Source organism: Saccopteryx leptura, chromosome 1 (assembly GCF_036850995.1).
Source record: "Saccopteryx leptura isolate mSacLep1 chromosome 1, mSacLep1_pri_phased_curated, whole genome shotgun sequence".
NCBI lineage: Eukaryota > Metazoa > Chordata > Mammalia > Chiroptera > Emballonuridae > Saccopteryx > Saccopteryx leptura.
This window is the reverse complement of record NC_089503.1, coordinates 184,440,489-184,461,517: the sequence shown is the minus strand read 5'-3', so window position 1 is coordinate 184,461,517 and position 21,029 is coordinate 184,440,489. Positions and strand designations below refer to the sequence as shown.

Here is a 21,029-nt window from a genome sequence, read left to right as displayed (position 1 = left end):
GGGTGAAAATTGATGTGTAACAAGACTAAGTTTAGTTCTAGTCAAATGTGACTTTACTTCCTCTTTGAGTTCACAGATATTCACTGAAATCTCCAGTGCCTTGCACAGTACCTAGCACATAGTAAATACTCATGATATACAATTGACTCTGTACAGTTGGCCCTCCCTATCCCCAGGTTTTGCATCTGCAGATTCAATCAATAGCAGATGGAAAAATTAGAAATCTGCAAATGCAGACAGCCAACTGTGTGCATTGTTTTACACTATTTTATACTAGGGACTTGAGCACCTGTGAATTTTGGTATTTCTGAGGGTTGGTCCTAGAACCAATTCCCTGACACCAAGGGATGACTATAGTTAAGTTTTGGGGAAGTTAAGTTATATATGGGGTTTTAACTAAGTGAGGGTTGGGTCCCCTAACCCCTACTTGTTCAAAAGTCAATTATATTTGTTAAACAACTGACAATTTCCCAGAGATATCCCTTTCACTAACTTGTTAGGGATTTTGTATTGTAGGGGTAGAAAATATTTCCTTTCTTTTCTTTGGCTGTTCTACTAATTAAGTTGATGTAAGACAGATTAACAGTGGAAAAAAACCAAATATAATTTCATATGTATTGTAATCTTATGAAAATATGAGCACCAAGGGCACCTAAGAAATGGAATAGAGTCTGGGGCTTCAAAAGGGCAACTGACAGGAAGAGATTTGGTATTGGATGTTTGCCTGGCCATGCAGGTGAGTCTTTCAGATAAGAAAAAATATGTGATAATGGCTCTTTTCCTGGTGCAGGCTTCCTACCTAAATTCTTCTCATTTAGGTCATTTAAAGGGGAGGTCAAAATTCTCCCTAATCTGCTGGGTCTTGATTGCCTTCAACACAAAATAACACATGCCAAAGTGGCACATTTTAGGGCATATTCTGCTCCTCTTCAGGATATGGCCCATCCCTGGAGTATATTGCCAGAAGAAGTGGGCAATCTGTGCCCAAAGGTATAAACTGCTAAGGGTGGAACTTCAGAATTCAGTGGGAGATGCGTCAAAGCGCCGGGTTTCCTGGAGAGTCACGTCAAACCACATCACTGGGCAATTATTTACTTTGTCACTGAGTCAAATGGGAGTTGGAGGTATTAAAGGTTGCATTTATTATACAACTTTAGGATATAACACCCCAAATTATTTCTATTTCTTTATTGTTGTGAAAAAATTACTGATTCTAAAGTTGTTGATTCTAAAGCAATTCCTGTCAGTTGATCATGCGTTTACAGTTTGTATTGCTAGGTAGCTCTTGGACCCCTGACCCTCAGGACTGAGGGTTCAGGCCCTGTCCTAGCACCTCGGACACCCCGCAAGCGTGTCCAGTGGCTGGAGGTGGAGAGGTGTCTGCGGCCGCAGCCCGTTCGCCACGAGCCGGGACCCCCGGTTAATGTAAGTAATGCAGCAAAAACCCGCTGTATTTAACCCAGGGCTCCCACCCTCTGGAGGCGCCGCGATAACGTCGACAGCGCGCGCTGCGCCCCAACGTGTTGGAAGAAGGCTAAATTCAAAAATGCACCTTTGCGCTGAACTAATCCCACAGTGGCTTCGTAAACCTCTTCTCGCTTCCTGACAAAACCCACAGTAACCTTTCACAAGTGACCCTTCCTCCCTCTCCCGACCCCTCCTATATTTCCTTGAACCCTATACTCTGAACTCACACAGGGTGCCCGGGACCCACTCAGGGCAACCCGTAGGTCGCTTTCCCCGGCTCTGACGCAAACCGCGCCCCACACAATCGCGGAGGAGAAGGGCGCGGAGCCACCCAACTCCGGCTCCGCCCCGGCCCCCGCCCCGCGACTCGGCCCCCGCCCTTCTCCAGTTTCCATTGGCTCGACGGCTGCATGCGTCACTCCTGAGACGGCAGAATTACCCAACCAGCGGTGGGCAGGGCGGGGGCGGAACCAGCGCGCACGCGCAGGCGGGCAGGTCTGGGCCCGGATGCGGGGAGGAGGCGGTGTTCCTGGTTTCCTGGGTTACCTGAGGGGGCGGGGGTGGGAGCTCTTGGCCCGCAGCAAGGGCTCGGGATTCGCCCTGTGAGGGCGGGCGCGCGGCGGCCAGACTGGAGGTAAAGTGGCGCGGGGAGTCGACAATACCTGCGGAGGGCTGGGTCTCGGACCCTGTCCGCAGCCTGGAGGGAGGGTGGTTGAGGTGGTAGCTGTCATCCGGGTGGGGGTCGGGGCCCGACGCCGCGAACAAGGCTTCCTCACCTGCTTGGGCTCCGGGTCGCCTCCCCGCGGCCTTTGGCAGCCTCGAGCTGCAGCAGGAGCTTCGCGGCGGCCGCGCGGTCACCGGCACGAACTTTAATTCCCGGTGCCGGATCTGAGGTCGAGCACGCTGCTCTCCGGGCATTGCTGATTAGCCGGTGCCGCGGCACCTCTACCCCGGCCGGGCCGAGACCGGCTGGTTGACCGTGGAAGTTGACAGTTTCCGCGCCACCACCCGGCTGGTCGCTCTTGTCGCCCTGGCCACGCGGCTACTCTCCCTTCTGTCATCTCCGCGGTGCACCCTGGTCCGCTCCTGCTTGTGACATCCTCTGCCCGGCGAGCGGCTCTCCAGGGGGTCCAGAGCCGTCTTCCTTCTGTCTCTGGCACCGCTGGAGCCTAGTCTGGGATTAAACTAATTTCCCCTTCGCCACCTGTGGGATTAAACTGCATGGGAAATGACCCGGGAAGCCCCTGCACTACAGTGTGGCAGCCAGCGTTGGTTTATTGGTGGCGGGGATAAGGTCCCTCCCAGTCCAAGTCCGACCCAGTTAAGCAAAACAAAACATTCCCTGTGTGCTCTGCACACGCTTCACGCCCAGTGACAGCACTTGGTAGTGACTGAGGTTTTAAACAGAAAATTTTGAGGGAGTTGAATACGTTGGTGTTGAATTCAGACTATCTTTTCCTTTCATATTGAGTTCAGCTCGCAATTTCCCTGGGGTTTGGTTAACAACAGATTTGTAGGACAGACTGAATTGGGCTTTTCTTCCTGCTTATTCTTGGTTATTCTACTCTGCCACTCTAAACTCCACACCCAGAAACCTTATGCTATTAAAGATATTGACTCTGAGCGTTCATTTTATAGACGTAGTTAATTAATATGGAGTATCTAGTTTAAAGAGCTTTGCAAGTAGCCAGCAACTTATTTTCTGATAGCTCTTGCTGCCATCCATCTTGTTACTGCGAAGATGGGAGAATTTGGACAAAATGCGGCATAAGAAGAAAACAAGTTACTATATAATTTAATTTACATGAAATTTATAAACTATAGAGTTACACGTAAATTTAGTAAATATTTATTGAGTGTCTACTGTGTGCCACACAGTTTTCTAAACTGATAAAACCCCCTTCCTTCATGGAGCGTGCATTCTATTGGCAATCTCAGATAATGAATAAGATGTGGTATGTCAAATGGTGTTATGGACTGAAGAGAAAAAGCAAGGAAGAGAGAGGATAGGGAACAGGGGGGGAGGAGTGTTGCAATTTTAACTAGAGGTAGCTGGGGAAAACTTCCTGGAAAAGATGACATTTAAGCACAAGACTGGAAGGAAGTGAGGGGGTAGACCACGAACCTCTGGAGGGGAAGAGCATGCTGAGGGAAAGGCACTTGTAGAAGCTTCCAGGTAGGAGTTTATGGAAAGTAGAGAAACTGGTTTGGCTTGGTGGAGTGAGCAATTTAAGAGTAGTAGAAATGAAGTCAGGGATTAAGTGGGAATGGGAAATCAGATTGTGTAAGGCTTCAAGACCTTTGTGAGGACTTGGGCTCCCACTCTGAGACTCATCATTTTGAATAGGGAAGGGATATAATCAGACTTGCTTTTTGAAAGGGACACTCTGGTGGTTGGATGGAGAAATGACTTTATTAGGGTTGGGGTTGAGCATGAACAGAAGCAGGGACATCATTTGGGAGACTCTTATCATAATCCAGGCCAGAGATGTTGCAGCTTCGACCAGAAAGCTGTTGGTGGAGTGGTTAATTTCTGGATAAATTGAAGGTTGAATAGTCAACAGGAGACTTCAAGAACACCAGGTTTTATCCTGAGCTTGCAGAAAGAGAGTAGACATGTACTGAAGTGAGGTTTATGAGATGAGTAGTTTGGTGGAGAGAAGGTTAGGAATGGGTTAGAAGACAGTAAAATTAGACATCCAGGTGGAGATATTAGTAGCAGACTCTCCTGACTTTGTATTGAAGACACTTTTTATATTATTTTAACTATAACTATTACGGGTTTAATATTTTCACGCATAGACTAACATTTTTCTTGCTCATTTTCTTTTTGGCTCTTTTGAAGCAATCTGCCACCAAATGTATTGAATAGTTTTGTTTTTATTTGCTTGCACTCAGTACATTTGTTTAGTAGGTTCAGTTGTACAAAAAGCCATATAATCCAGAATTTCAGAATTCCTTTTTAGTTTGATGCTGTCATGTTTAACTTGAACAATTTCATCTGATTTTTTTCTGAGTCATGTTTAAATGTCTCAATGAAGTTCAATAATTTTTTTTAAGCCTCAGAAATCTTGCCATTTGTGAAATTACAATGGAAATGACTGTATTTTTAATACTTTACTAATAAGTCAGTAATATATAGGGACTACCCTAATTCTTCTGTTTCATTAAAGATGGCTTTAAATAAATGGGCCATCTCATGTTAAATGGAAATCTTTTTTTTAATTAAATTATGCAGCCTGACTAGGTGGTGGCACAGTGGATAGAGTGTCGGACTGGGATGAGGAGGACCCAGGTTCAAAACCCTGAGGTTGCCAGCTTGAGTGCGGGCTCATCTGGTTTGAGCAAAGCTCACCAGCTTGGACCAAAGGTCGCTGGCTTGAGCAAGGGGTCACTCAGTCTGTTGTAGCCCCGGGTCAAAGCACATATGAGAAAGCAATCAACGAACAACTAAGGTGTCACAACGAAAAACGAATGATTGATGTTTCTCATCTCTCTCTGTTCCTGTCTGTCTGTCCCTATCTGTCCTTCTCTCTGACTCTCCCTCTCTGTCTTTGTAGAAAAAAATAAATAAATAAAAATTTTAAATTAAATTATGCAGTATCTGGAGCAATACAGTTTGACCCCTAAAACACGTATCAAAATGTATCAGACTTCTAGAATTTAAAATCTTCCCCTTATATTAAGAATCCAGGGCCCTGGCCAGGTTGCTCTGTTGTTTGGAGCCTTGTCCTGACTTGCTGCCGTTGCGGATTTGATCCCTGGTCAGGGCACAAAGATAGTCAACTGCTCTGGTTGGTTGGCTCAGTGATAGAGCATTGGCCTGGCATGTGGATGTCCTGGGTTTGATTCCCAGTCAGGGCAAAGCAACCATCTGCTTCTCCACCCCTGCCCATCCCTCTTTTCTCTCTCTCTCTCTCTCTCTCTCTCTCTCTCTCTTCCTCTTCCATAGTCATGGCTCTGTTGGTTTGAGCACATTAACCCCAGGCTGAGAATGGCTCTGTGGAGCCTTGCCTCAGGTGCTAAAAATAGCTCAGTTGCGAGCATGGCTCCAGATGGGCAGAGCATCAGCCCCAGACAGATGTGGCGAGGTGATCCCATTCGAGGCGCATGCATGAGTCTGTCTATCTCCCCTCCTCTTACTTGGAAAAGAAAAAATAAATAAGTTAAAAAGTCAACTACTGTTGACATGAATAAGTGGAACAACAAGTTGATGTTTTTCTCTCTCTCTCTAAAACTCAAGGTAATAAGCTAACACATATTTTGAAATGGATTTGCAACCTATATATATCCTGAAAGTATATAAAAATCTGTCACATTAGTAACTAATTATAAACTGATTGTGGAGTCAATGGGGACACTATATTCTTGTTGATACTACTCTCTTTTGCTATTGCTTCTTTCCAGTGTTTGTCCTTTGCCTTAATTCTCTTGGTCTTGGTTAACAGTAATTGAGGGAGACTTGATAACATATGGAAATTATGAGTGCTTCCCAGGTCTCACTGCTGGGAAGAAAAAAAAAAAAAGAAAAATCCTTGCTAATAATATGAAAGAGTGATGCTTAAAGTGTGACCATCTTGATTAAACCAGAAAGGAGTCAAACAGTTTTCCAAAAGACTAGTCATTGTGTCATTCAAATGTAATTCTTTGAAACTGAAACTCCACATGGACGAAGAAACCAGAGCTTCTAACCACTTTCAGTGAGTGGAAGAAATAGATGATTGATAAGGTAGAGAACTACACATACTTGGAAATGTTTGTACAACTGCTGCCACTCTATCTTTAAATAGTAAGGAAAGTAGAATATTTTTGCCATAAACCTGAGGAACTGCATATTTTACATTTTAAAATGGGATGAGGGGAGGTGAAGCCTAGAAAAGTGTACATTGAACATCTTGACACTGACTGCATCCTAGAAAAAGTATAGACCAAACAGGAGCTTTGTGATTTGTGATTAGAAAGAAAGTACTGATTACTAAGACCCAGAATTTTTTTAAAGACCAAATCATGTTATGTTTAACCTCATGCTCACTTTGCCAATGATATAGTAATATTAAATAATCTTTGCATGCATATCACGTCTCAATAGAATGTGCTCCATTTATTATTTCATCTAATCCTCACTACATCCCTGTGCAGTAGGAGCCCTGGGAAGATACAGGGGACAGACAAATGTGGGAGATTTTAGGCAAGACTTACGTAGGCAGGCGGTAGAGGAGAGGAGTCTTGATTATGGACTGGGTGAATGGTGATGCTGGTAATTGATATTAATTTTTAAAACACAGGTGGATGAGTACATTTAGAGATGTCAAATTCATCACTTCACATCAGTTTGGTGGAAATAGCGGTTTTATTTTCTTTGTTTGAACTGAGTTAGATATAACTAAAATTTTAAAAATACATAGGTCTGGAGCTGAAAAGAGAAGTCTGAACCAAATAAAAAAGACTTCATTCGTTCAGTTGTATTTATTCTAAACATCTTTGGTAAAGAAGGGAGGACAGTGAAAGCTTAAGTGGGGATCTGTGATCAGGGAAGTTTTTCTTTAAAGCTGGAAGAGTCAAGGACACTTTAGTAGACTGAGAGAGAGGGACTTTGGAGAGGAGAAGAAAGCTAAAGTCACAGGGGGAGAAGATAATCACACCTGATCTCAGAGGAAAGGGAAGGGTTGGGAACATGAGCATAGGTGAAAGGGTTACCCTGAAGAAGAGCGGTAATGAGCCTTGTTATTTAAAAAGGAAAAGGAGCCTGACCAGTGGTGGTGCAGTGGATAGAGCATTGACCTGGGGTGCTGAGGTCCCAGGTTCAAAACCCGAGGTCACAGGCTTAAGTTTGGTCTCATCTGGCTTGAGCGTAGGCTTGCTGGCTTGAGTGCAGGGTTGCCAGCCTGATTCCGGAATCATCAATATGATTCCAAGGTTACTGGCTTGAAACTCAAGGTTGCTGGCTTGAATCCAAGGTCACTGGCTTGAGCAAGGGATCACTGGCTTGGCTGGAGCCCTCTGGTCAAGCAAGGCATGTAGGAGAAACAATGAACAAGTAAAAGTGCCACAGCTATGAGTTGATACTTCTCATCTTTCTTCCTTACTGTCTTTCCAAAAAGTAAAAGAAAAAAGAAAAGGAAATAGGGAGTAGGTATAGGTATATAGATACGTTTCCAGGATGGCACCCTTCTTTTGGTGAAGCAGTGTTATCTGATGAGATTGAGAAGAAAGACAATAGTCTGGGGCTTGACCAGGGACAAGTGACCTAATTGCTGAATAGTGATAAACACCTTTGTAATCACAAATGTAGAAAGAGGCCAGTCAGAATGGTTAAGCAGTTTTCTCTGTCAGCTCCCTATAACAATACAGAAAGCAAATAGTTCAACTGAACTTGGATGGGGTTTGGAAGGGGAGGTATGCCAGAGAACTTGGGTACGGGGTGGTGTGACATTAAGGAGTTGAGGGTGGTCCTGAGATTGCTAATTGGTGGGCTAAACCATAGATATACCACTTGAGTCAAGATGGGCTGATAAATGTGGGGATTGAAGAGGATAAAGAGTCTTAGTGAGTAAGCTGTAGGAGCAGTGGAAGTAAAAGAGTACTAGAGCTGGACATGTGAGTGCTAAATCTAAGGTCCCAGAGGTGGAGCAACTGCTGGTGATGTAAGGGCCAAGGAATGACCGATGATGGTGGTGGGTAGCCAAGCTTAATAGTGCTAATTACAACAGTAATATTAATAAAAGCTACTGCTTGTTGAGTACTGCATACTCATCACTATACTAAATTCTTTCCATTGGTTTTCATATTTATTTTCACAACCATCCTTGAGGCACATATTAGGATCTCTCTCTTATAAATGAGGAAACTGGATATCAGTGAGGTTAAACAACTTTCCCCAAGGCACAGCTAAGAAGTACCTGAGTCTTTGTAACCCTTATGCCCAACTACTAAACCAGGCTGGCCCTCTGCAAAATAGGAGTCACTAAAGAAGAGGAAGTCCAAGAGCTCTAAATGCCAGTGTATTGAGATTGTTCTTGGGTAAGAACAATTGTTCTTGGGTAAGAATTGTTTCATGGGTAAGAAACCCTGAGGATAACAGATCATGCATGGAGAGGAAGTCGGGAGTTGTATGACAAAGTTCTCAGTAAAGGAAATAAATGACTCAAAGATCAGTAGGTGACAACTATAACTTTAGCTATAATATAACCTTAAAAGTGGATAAAATGGGGCCCTGGATGGTTGGCTCAGTGGTAGAGCATCGGCCTGGCGTGCAAGAGTCCCGGGTTCGATTCCCGGCCAGGGCACACAGGAGAGGCGCCCATCTGCTTCTCCACCCCTCCCCCTCTCCCTCCTCTCTGTCTCTCTCTTCCCCTCCCGCAGCCAAGGCTCCATTGGAGCACAGTTGGCCCGGGCGCTGGGGATGGTCTATGGCAGGGGTCCCCAAACTTTTTACACAGGGGGCCAGTTCACTGTCCCTCAGACCGTTGGAGGGCCAGACTATAAAAAAAACTATGAACAAATCCCTATGTACACTGCACATATCTTATTTTAAAGTAAAAAAACAAAACGGGAACAAATACAATATTTAAAATAAAGAACAAGTAAATTTAAATCAACAAACTGACCTGTATTTCAATGGGAACTATGGGCCTGCTTTTGGCTAATGAGATGTTCAATATGCTCCTCTCACTGACCACCAATGAAAGAGGTGCCCCTTCCAGAAGTGCGGCGGGGGCCAGATAAATGGCCTCAGGGGGCTGCATGCAGCCCGCGGGCTGTAGTTTGGGGACCCCTGGTCTATGGCTTCTGCCTCAGGCACTGGAATGGCTCTGGTTGCAACAGAGCAGTGCCCCAGAGGGGCAGAGCATCGCCCCCTGGTGGGCATGCCGGGTGGATCCCGGTCGGGCGCATGCAGGAGTCTGTCTGACTGCCTCCCCGTTTCCAACTTCAGAAAAATACAAAAAAAAAAAAAAAAAAAGTGGATAAAATGGGACAATAATGATGCACAGACCACTTTGGGAAACCAGGATAATAGACTTATCTTCCTGGCCTGGAATGTAGATGTAGTGATTTAAGAGAAAGAGATAAAGTGATCTTTCTGTCTGAAGATAGAGGAGATAGGGAAGTTTTCTAGCAACAGAATTAGGGTTCTTAATGGTAGGGAGTAAGGAATCCAGGGAGGGAGATGGGTTCACCTAGTTGTGCAGGAAAAATCAAGGATTGGTAGACAGGTAGGGTGATTATATAATTTATTGACCAAACAAGAGTTACTTTGAAAATGAAAAGAATGTTATTAATAATTACTCTGGGGCATCAGGCATAAACCAGGACTGTCTTGGGCAAATTGAGATGTTTGGTTGTCTCAGTGATACGTATCCAGAGGAGCTATCACCTTGGAAAGGGCTTGTGATGTTGAGAATGGATGTACTAAGCCCTAAATTAGAGGGCATGAATGTATTTTACTAGCCTAAGATTATTCTCTCTAGCCCCATATATTGCCCTGAAGTATTCTGGATATGTCTTGTTCTGTAAGGGCCTAGAGGTTTGAAGGAAGTTCTGGGTTAATCTCCATATAAAGATTTGGAAAGCATTAACATATAGGTGGAACTTGGAACATTAGAAGCAGATGAGATGGTCAAAGGAGAACACAAGAATAGGGAAGTGAGGAGGAGGGCAGAATCCACAGGCTCACCATTCTGTAGGAGCTGGAAAGAAGAATCCAGCCAGGAAGACTGAGGAGGACTGGTCAGGAGGGATAAGAGGAAACCAAGAGATTTGGCATCTCCCAAGTCCAGAGAGATTTAAGAAATGATTAATAGTCTCATATGTTTCATGTTCCTCAGAGATGTTAAATAAGATAAGGACTAGAACATGTCTGTTGGATTAGATTTGGCATTTAGAGAAGGTTATTGTTGATCTTGGCTGAGTAGTTTAGTCGAGTAGTGTGGACAGGAGGCAGACTGACTTCTCAGAGCAATGAGGTGAGAAGATTACTCCCAGAGTAGACTGTCCCAAGTCATCTTGAAAGAGGAGGTGTCAACAGGATGTATATATTTTTCTTTTTAAACTTAAGCAGTGGAGAAGTCAGTGTTGATGAGGGGTTGAAAACTGAGGAGCTGGAAGTCCAGCCAGTGCCTTCTATTAATGTCTAGTCAGAATGTAAGAGGAAGATGCATATTAAATCAATTAAGACAAACTTCATAATAACTACAATCTGTCAGAAGCTTGAATGGACAGGAAATGTTTATTGAAGAGATAGAATTCCTAATTTGGGTAAAATATTGGAAAATGACATCTAAGTTGGGGACTCATTCTATTTTTTCTCTGCTTTTAAAACTGTTTTCTAGAATGGTTTAACCATGTTTCATCCCCAGGATTGTTGTTGGGATGGGCTTGCTCTTTTCTAGAGATTTGTTCTTGTATGTCTTTCTTTTTAAAAGTTAACTACTGTGTCTTTGTACATTGGAAATATTTTTCTGGTTAAGTATATTAACTTTCCTGTTGTAGAATTTGATTGTTGGCTGAATTTACTGTGTTTAGTAATTTCTATTTATCATAAGTTAAATCAACTCTATATGCTTATTTTAGTATTATGAACTTTCAAACAGCAAAAATAGTGCCCTGGCTGAAGAACTCGGTTGGTTAGAGCGTTGTCCTGATACACAAAGGTTGCTGGTTCGACCCCTGGTAAGGGCATATAAACAGATTGATGTTTCTGTTTCTCTCCCTTCCTCTCTCTCTCTAAAATCAATCAATAAATTAAAAGAAAAGAGCAGTTATAGTATAGTAATTTGTTCCTGTCTCCTCCTTTTAAAATTGTTCAAATTGAAATGTGATTTCCTACAATAAAATTCTTATTAGTTCTGTGGTTCACTTGTCTTAGTTTCTTAGGCAGAAGAATAATAGTCATAATTGCATAGGTTTTATTTAAATAGCATAATTATTATACTGAGTTTGGATGAGTGTGAAGTTAAAACAATGGTAAGAATGTTTTCCTCTTTTATTAGAATGTGACTTATTTGGAAGGACAATAACACATAATACATATTTATTAGTTCATAAAATGCATCTGTTGTTATTGTTTCTTGACACTCATTCACTGAAGTGCACAATTCAGTGTAGCCTGGCTAATGGTAAAAGGAGGTTTTAGTGGTGTAACTTGTGGGATAGCTGCTTATGTCCATCAGGTCACTATAATACTGCTTTTCAATACTTGCTTGTATGGACTTCACTGGACTTTTAATGCATTATGACTTAGAGTTTATCAAAGATTATAATTCTTGCCATTTTCTGGATTTCGTCTTTATGATGCTTCCAAAGACAGTAATGCTGAAAACTGTTCTTGAAGATTTGTCATTAGTCTTACTTAAATATTTTGGAGATTATATATAAAGTCACACATTCCACACTACTGAAATATATATTTTTCTCTATACCTTATTTTTTAAAAATAGAAGAATCCTAGTAAAATAGTTTTTTGTTTGTTGTTTGTTTGTTTTTTGAGACAGAGAGAGAGACAGAGAGGGACAGATAGGCAGGAAGGGAGAGAGATGAGAAGCATCAATTCTTCATTGTAGTTCCTCAGTTGTTCAATGATTGCTTTCTCATATGTGCCTTGACCAGGGGCTACAGCAGAGTGAGTGACCCTTGCTCAAGCCAGTGACCTTGGGCTCAAGCCAATGACCGTAGGGTAATGTCTATGATCCCACGCTCAAGCCAGCAACCCCTTGCTCAAGCTGGTGAGCCTGCACTCAAGCTGGCGATCTTGGGGTTTCAAACCTGGGTCCTCTGCATCCCAATCTGGCTCTATCCACTGTGCCACTATTTGGTCAGGCCCAGTAAAGTAGTTTTGACAAAACCTGATTATGTACAATTTAAGGAAATATTTAGAATGTGTCATTTTAATCTTAATCTTGAGGCTTACTATTACCGTAGTACAATTTTTGAATATTGTACCATCATGAAAGTTCACAGCCTGAAAGATATTTAGAGATCATCTAGTTATTTTTTGTTGTTGTTTTTTTATACATGTGTAAAAGTATAGAGGTAGAAAAGTCAGGCACTTTGAGATACTAAAGAGAGTTGAAGCAAAACAGAAAACTGAAGTCTCTGACTTTTAGTCTAGTATTCATTCTATTATACCATCAACCTCTTGAACATGTTCATGCATTTTAAGAAAGTAACCTCAGCTAAAAGATGCTTTATACCCAGATAAAATGATAGTGTTTGGTTTCTAATATGCAACTTGTTTATAACTTTATCTTCTTCCTTTATGTATACATATGTCTACATTTAGGCCATAGTGATAGAAACTAAATTGTGATGATAACCAGTGTGGTAAAAAAAAAATACTAAATGTAGGTTGAATTTGAAATGCATGTGCTCAGAAAGTGTCTAGTAAATCTTCTTTTTTATTTCTGTTCTCATCACTCTCAGTACCTGTGCCCTTCAATGCTACTATCTATCCATTTTCATGGATAGCTAGAGAGCAATAAATTAAGCAACCAGACCTCAATTTGATCTCACTGTTATCATCTTATGTGAAATTTTTTGTAACAGTAAATACATTTGTCTGTAATTGATTTCCTCAACTATATTTTTTTCTTTAGAAGGGAAGCTAATATTCATTGTGTCTGTAAGAATTACAAAGGAATAAGAGGAAACCAGAGCTGTTTATGCTTGCAAGGTGTCTTTAAAGCTTTTAAATGTGTTCAGTACTTCTGAAACTTATTTTGCAGCTTTTAGCTTATACAAATATATATTAAAAATTATTGAGCCCTGGTCAGTTTGCTCAGCTAAAACTGAGCAAAAACTGAAGTCTCTGACTTTTAGCATCTGTCCTATTTTTTAAAAATAGAAGAATCCCAGTAAGGTAGGTTTTTTTGTTTTATTTATTTATTTATTTTTTTATTTTTTTGAGACAGAGAGAGGGACCGGCAGGAAGGAAGAGAGATGAGAAGCATCAATTCTTTGTTGCAGCTCCTTAGTTGTTAAAATGTTTTCTGTCAAAGTTAGTATTAAGTGAGTATTTATTTGTGGCACTGTGATAGGCACAAATTATCATTTTTTTTAAGAAATAAGACCTGCTTTTCCTCCTTCATGAAAGTATGATGTTGCTTGGAAAGAATTGTACTATGGTCCTGTAAAATGTTGTGGCAAGTCCTAAGATAGAGGCATGTAGAAAAGTAATTAATTAGGAATTAATGGAATGTTTCAGCAGTAAAATGGTTAAAGAAAATCAGTGAAATAATGTTGAGAAAATGCTATGCTTAGGAGGGATAATTGGGCAATATAATAGGTTATAAGATGTGTTGAGATTGGAAAGGTTAGATGGTAGAGGAACTGAGTAGCATGATTAAAGAGAAGGAGTTGGGATCTTAGTTCTTAGGAATTGGAGGGTCATTTATGATTTTAAAGAATGTGAGTGACATTTTTAACCATTATAAAATTTGGATTGGATGGAAAATAGGCCAAGCAGAGTGACCAACGAAGAGGTTGTTGGTGAGAGAGGAAATGGGGGCCTTGGAAATTAGGCATAAGATCCAGAAGAGAAGGGTCAGGTTCAAGGTGATGATCATAATGGCTGATAATTATTGATCTTCCCACCGTCAGTCAGGTACTATGCTATGTATGTATTTTATGTTAATTATTTAATTTTATTATTTGCAATAAAATTACGTGCTCTTCACAACTAGGTTTTACAGATAATTTTTTGAGGTTTAGAGAGGAAGTCAAGTCCCCGAGGTCATAGTTAGTGAGTAGCATATAGAGAGGTGAACCAGCAAGCTGTCAAGAGGAAAAACTGAGTAGGCACCAGATGAAGTGCTATTCTGGTTTCTCTCCGGAGTGAATGTATAGAGGCCATTAAGTGAAGTAAGAATGAGGAAGGAAGAGCTCATGTGTGGAGGGAGGAGTTCATGTTTGCTTTGGAGAATAGAAATTGTATACAGAATGCAGAGAGATTGCCTGGGTCCGAACCTACCTCTGACACTTAGTAGCTCTGTGACCCTAAACAATTGGCTAACCTCACTGTTCTTCAGTTTTCAGCATGTGAAAAATGGAGATACAGTGGGACTTGTGAGATTGTTATGAGGATTAAATCAACTACTATAGTAGAGTGCTTACGGGCATGCCTGATTGGTAGTAATCAGTCATTGTCAGTATTAGCTCTGTCGTCGTCATCATCATCATCATCATCATCTTCTATAGAAGTCCAGAGATCTGTTTTAAAATTGGATGAGCTACTCAGTATAAAACTTACAGCACATTCCTTCTAGCAGGGATGTAAAGCCAGAGGAAATGGTCTAGCTGAATGGGCCTTCTTAATTCCTTGTAGTACAGCTTCATTTTTAACCAGAGTCTCAGAATATTCATTCTTAATGTGCTCAGGATCAAGCACAGGTTCTTCTGATATCTGGTTGCCCAGTTAGTTTTAGGGAAAATGAACTGCTTGTTGAAGGACCTAAGTCAAATACATTTTGGTGTGACTTCCTCTGAATTTCCTTTAAAATTCTGCCTTGCTACTCTGTGCCTGTGTTTTCTTTATTTCCTGACCAGCTTTGTCACACAAGGAGCTAGGATGACCTCGCCTCTCTGGGCCAATCACAGGTTTTAACACTGCTGCTATGGAGAGTGTTAACCAAGACTTTGTGGGGATGGGGAACAGTGAGAGACATAGTGTGTTTGTCATCTCCCTGAAATACAAAAAAAGAAGTATGGACACTTTTCTGGGTCCATTGCTGTCTTATATTTCTACCCCCACCGAAACCATTGCCATTTTTTATTTTATTGAGTTTTCTTTATTTGATGAATAGACTACAATTCTACATAAATTGAAAATATTTCATTCAACACATTTTTGTACTTGACTTATCTTAAGCGCATTACACAGAATAAAAGTAGGAATAGTACAACTGCTTTCCCCCACTTTTACTGGTAAAGGATTATTATAGTCTTACATTTTTAATATGAACCATCTAGGTTCAAGCCAACATTTACCCCTTCTGTGTTGCAATTCCAGTTGCAAGTGAAGGTGTTCCTGCTTGCTAAAATGTAAATACTTCTTTCTAGGAGCAGCAGAATTTTATGTCAAGTCATTTACATCTTGATGTCAATGAGAAATGCAGAAACATATGAAAGAAGATAGCGTGAAGCTACAGAATACCTCGGGAAGTTGGGGTGGCAGAATATATTGTGTGCAAAGGTGAGACAGCATGAGACCATGAGGCAGGCTCACTGTTTAATTACTTGGCACTTTGCCAGATAGTCACTAAAAGGCTCTGACAAGTAGTTTTCTGAAATACATGGTTTAGTTGTGAGGAGTCTCAAAAATTTCATGGAGTACTAGAAAGAACACTGGATAGGAATCTCAAGACGTAGCTGTGAAGTCCTATGACTTTTGGGAAATCTTTGGACCTCCATCTGCTTTAGGGTTATTATAAAAGTTTGAGGGAGGCACTAAGGTCATTAGTGGCTCTGCTGGCCACTGTGGTCTGCATATCCCTGTCCATATCCATAGTTCCCATAGCTATACCCAGTATAATCATAGCTGCCATAGCCACTATAGTTTTGATCACCACCATAAGCACTATTGTAATTTTCATATCCTTGATCATAATAGTTTCATATTCTTGGTTCCAGTTTTGGCCCTGACCTCGGCCACACCCCTAGTACCTCGTCCACCAGTTGCAGCACCTCTTCCTCCTTTTTGTTGTTGCTGTTTATATACCTCTTTGTGTTGGGCAACTTTGATTTCACACTTCCCAGAACCAATTTGATGGTATCTGCTTTCTAACAATTTCTTTACTGGCTCCTCATCTGTATGTGATAAAAACCTCTTCTTTCATTTGTTTTTGTATCCATGGGAAGTTCAATGTTTTTAATCTCTCCAAAGGCTCCAAAATATTCTTTAATTTGTTCTTCAGAGGTATCTGGGCTCAATCCACCCACAAAGACCTTTTTGGTGGGTTTCTTCCCTTTTAAAGCTTTGGCCCTTTTAGGGTCTATCGATTTGCCATCCAGTTTGTGTTTCTTCAGTTCTAAGACCTTATCAACGCTAGCGGCATCTTTGAAAAGCACAAATCCAAATCCTCTTGAACTTCCAGTGACTGGATCTGTTTTAATTGTGCAGTCTACCACTTCCCCAAATTGAGACAAATAGTCAGATCTTTCTTACTTGTATCCCAGCTCAAGCCTCCAATAAACATTTTACCGTCATCCTGCTGATTCTTGGATCCCTCTGCGAATTCCTCTATGTTGCTGTACTCGTTCATGTCCTCCATGGTGGCAGAGCTGTCTGCTGGGGGGTGCTGGCACGTAGATCGAGTCCCGGAGGCGGCAGCGGCCGAGCGTTGTATGGAACTAGATTTAAAATGGCTATGGAAGAGCTATATGATAATTCTTAAAGAGGAAACTTGGTGACTTAGGGATTACTTTTTGTCCAGTTGTTGAGCTTGAGATTTTATTTTCAGTGGCAAATGTAATGTCATTGGTAGCACTGACTAAAACAGAGTAGCGACAAAGTATTAAAAAATGCCTACCCTTGGCCAGTTGGCTCAGTGGATAGAGCATCACCCAACATGAAGACATTCCAGGTTTGATTCCTGGTCAGGACACACAGAAGAAGCTGCCATCTGCTTTTCTTCCCCTCCTGATCCCTCTTCTCTCTCCCCCTCTTTCTCTCATCCCTTGTAACTAGCGGCTCAATTAGTTTGAGCATCAGCCCTGGGCACTGAGGATAGCTCTGTTGATTCTAACATTGGCCCCAGACAGGGTTTGCAGGTGTATCCTGGTTGGGGCATATGCGGTAGTCTTATCTCCCCTGAACTCATTTAAGAAAGGAAAAAATAATAAATAAAAAATGCATAAAAGTGAAGGATGTATGTAGTAATTACTTAGTGTAGGGGGCATGTGTAGAAGCTCTATATGCTAAGCAGATAAATGTGTGAAAACTTTACAAGATTTAGGATGATAGCTTAAGTCTGTGATCTTTTAGATTATAGGTTGTGAAAATTAACCACAGAACCGGAACAGATAGAGCTAAGATATCAAAGTCAACTAACTGGGAAGTCTCACTCAAAGAAAGCAGAACCACTATTGACTTATTGTATTGACCATTTCATTTTAGAAGACAAAGGAATTACCGTATGTTTTTGCTCCATAAGATGCACTTTTACCCCCCTATCAGTGGAGGGGAAAATGCCTGTGTGTCTTATGGAGCGAATGTTTATTTTTTTTAGCTGCTGGGCTGCACCAGTAAACATAAGTAGAATGAGCGCCAGTGGGAGTGTAATCATACCCACCATGGTGGCATGCAGAACCCCAGCATCTGCTGAGGGATCTCTTAGTTCCAGTTTCCACAGTTGCATGCAGCGCAGGAGGGAAGGGGAGCGACATTGTGTGGGCGCATTCATCTGTCATCATTGAGGGCAGATGTGAGAGGTGCGCTGCAGTGGTGGAGGGCTGTGCTGCAGCTGCTGGAGCTCTGTGTGAAGTGCTGGTGTTACCCATTGCCAACCTAATAGCATCTCATTGGCTGGCTGGCTGGCAGATAGGGGAGGGGCCAAGGGTGTGAGGCACAAGCAGTGAGCTGAGAAGCCAGTGCGAGCACAGGCAAAGCAGCGGCAGGTGGAGCAGGTTATGCTGCTCATCTCCATCAGTTTATTCCAGCTGTAATCCAGGTAGTTTACCTATGTAATAACATTAGAGTAAAAAATAACTGGACTTTCCCTAGTGCAGCAGCAAGGGGGTTCATGAGAAAGGATGGATGAAAGAAAATGGAATGAGAGTGTGAATTGAAAAAGTTTGGGCCAAACATCCTAGAGGGCTTCTGAAAAAATCTGCCCAATTAGTGAAAAGTCATCTAGCTGTAATTCCTGGGGGTCTTACCAGCCAGTTGCAACCTGTCAGCGTTTCCATCAACAAACGGTTTAAAGTCTTTATGCGAGAAGAGTGGAACAAATGAGTGACTGCTGGTAATCATGATCTGACACCAACTGGACGAATGAAGAGACCCACTATCACTCAAGTTTGTGAATGGGTGAAAACATAATGGCAGTCAGTGAAGAATGAAGTGTGGTATGGTCATTAAAAAAATGTGGCATTAGCAATGCCTTAGATGGCACTGAAGATGGTATCGTATATAAAAATAACAAAGAAAGTGATACCAGTGATTGTGAGCAACTGAGCTTCTTAAATTCTGACACTAGTGATGATGAGTTCCTGGGGTTCCTGGAAACTAGAAGAGTATTTGAACATTAAAGTCTCTTCTCATTTGTTAATAACAGTGCTAATGGTTGTTAATATTGCTGTTGAGTTTACATTGTTGAAATATTTTTGTGGTATATTTTATTAAATATTTTAATACATAATTTAATTCAGAATATTTGTTTTCTTATTTTCCTCCTTAAAACCCTAGGTGCATCTTATGGTCAGGTGCGTCTTAGGGAGCAAAAAAATACGGTACTTGGGGGAGCTGGTACTCTGAACCTGATTTGACCCACTGTACGGTCTTAATGAGACAAGTAAACATAACAGGAATCCCAAGTGGAAAGCTATGTCTCTCATTCAACAAATTCAGCAAATGATCGAAGTGCCTTCTCTCTGCCCCATGCTGTTCTAGATGCTGTGGCTCAGCAGTAAATGCAGTAGATAAATCCCTGTTGTCAGGGAGCTTTCACATTAAGAGTTGACAGAGATCTGTTGTCCATGAAACTAGCCTCGTGGTTGCTTAACTGCAGCGATCTTAACTTTCATGTTACTGCAGACTCCTGTTGCAGGGTCACCTGCTGGATGTTGACATTGATCTGGAGCTGCTTGTTACAAACATCTAAAAATTCTAATATCCTTCCTTCCCACATTTTCTGTTCTTCAGTCTCATGGTGATTGATTGCCTGTATTTCTCCTTGTGTATCAGCATTTGCCTGGCTTCTTCCTTTTACCCCATTTTTGACCATCTAGCTTGTTCTCTCACTTGTGCCCTCGAGTTCCTCTGCTTCTGTGGTAGCTATCCACCAAAGTCCTATATTTAGATTCCGCATTCTGCGCTGTTAAATTCTGCTGGAGATTCTCAAATAGCTGGGAGACTTGATATACCTGGAATTCATGATTTTCAGCCTCTGCTCAGCTCTCAACCCACCAATAAATACTCTTGTTTATCTTTGGCCACTACTCTTTCCATCCTTATTCTTGTGCTCCTCATTTTGTGTTTTGATGCCCAACTTAACTGTAATTTTCTCTGGGACTTGAGTTGAGCTGCTCTTGAAGTTTGTAGTGCCTCTCTTCCCTCCTTTTCTACCTTTTTCTGTTCCACTTTTACTCAAGGATGACCTTCACGATGCTTCCATGACCACCCAAATGGGTTTAGTGCCCTGGTCAGTACATAATACCCAGTGTATTGGTTTTCCTTTGCCACCATAAGGTGACCTTGTTGGGGCATAGACTGATTACTTTCACATTTTGTATCGTTAGTGCCTGGCACAAAGTGAATGTTTAGTAAATGGTAGCTAAGTAAAAAATAATAATAAACAGGAAAACAAAATTAGGGGATTGGAAATACAGAGTTCCTCATTTTCAGAGATAATATAGGCAAGGTGCCATGGATACAGTCTCTAGAAGGGATAGTGGTTGTAAGAAGACCCAGGGTAGTCTATTGAACAATTGGAAATAATATGTGAAGAAAAGACAGAGGTAAAGTGGCCAGATGAGCTGATATTTTTAAAATAATGTGGAAAAGGGAAGGAAGGATATGAAACAAATGCATATATGTAACATATATATAATATATATAAAAAACATAAAAGAGGAACACAACCCTAGAAGAATAATGAGCTGAGTCTTTTTAAAAAGGTTAAGGCTGGCATGATTTGGTCCTGCAGATGCCCTGTGTCAGCCATATGCAGCCAGCATATTTAAAATTTCCTCCTCTAATAAAACTCTTCAAAATTCATCTGGACTGGGTGTCTCTACATGAACTCGACGAAATGAGTTTCTTACAGATACATCATTCTATTTAAAAACTGTTTGGGGGGACCTGAAGATGGCAGCGGAGTAGGCAGACACACAGACTCCCAGCTCACACCACCGAACTGGATTACAAACTAATTTAGGAACAATCAGCATGAAGAACCAACTCTGGACTACAAGAAAAGCTCTCAAAAACTAAGGAGCAAAAAAGAAGCCACAACAAACTTGGTAGGGAGCATCTGAATCTCCCCGGCTTACAGGAACAGAGGGGGGGTGAGGCTGAGAGCCCAGAAGGGCTCTCACTCCAAGAAAAAGAGCAGAAAATACTGCTCACAGCCACTTGCCTGGCGACCAGGGAACGAGGTGTGTTGAAAGGGCTGGCTTGTCTTCCAAAAAAAAGGGGAGAGAGAGAGACAGATGGTGAGGGGCAGAGGAATCCAGGGGACGACCTGAAAAGCTGACTTATGCAGTGCTGGAGGCAGCCATAGCTGGGGGAGGGGCTGATCCTTCCACAAAACAAAAGACTAAAGTGCTTCCGGGTCACAGATCTCCAGACATCTCTCCAGCTCCAATCAGCGCAACAAGACACAGCTGAAAACAAGAGGTGTGGAGGAGGG

The 21,029-nt window shown here is 41.8% G+C and overlaps 1 protein-coding gene and 1 pseudogene across 3 annotated transcripts in view; one reads left to right on the top strand and one right to left on the bottom strand.

The window, feature by feature from the left end:
* Positions 1 to 1,984: 1,984 nt before the first annotated feature.
* Positions 1,985 to 21,029, top strand: part of LYST (lysosomal trafficking regulator) — a 249,598-nt gene continuing 230,553 nt past the window's right edge. For all 3 annotated transcript variants that reach the window (XM_066382725.1, XM_066382706.1, XM_066382715.1), the window contains exon 1: positions 1,985 to 2,101. The gene's annotated coding sequence lies outside the window, so the exon portion shown is untranslated. The remainder of the gene's footprint in view (positions 2,102 to 21,029) is intronic.
* Positions 15,916 to 19,403, bottom strand: LOC136388178 (heterogeneous nuclear ribonucleoprotein D-like pseudogene; annotated as a pseudogene).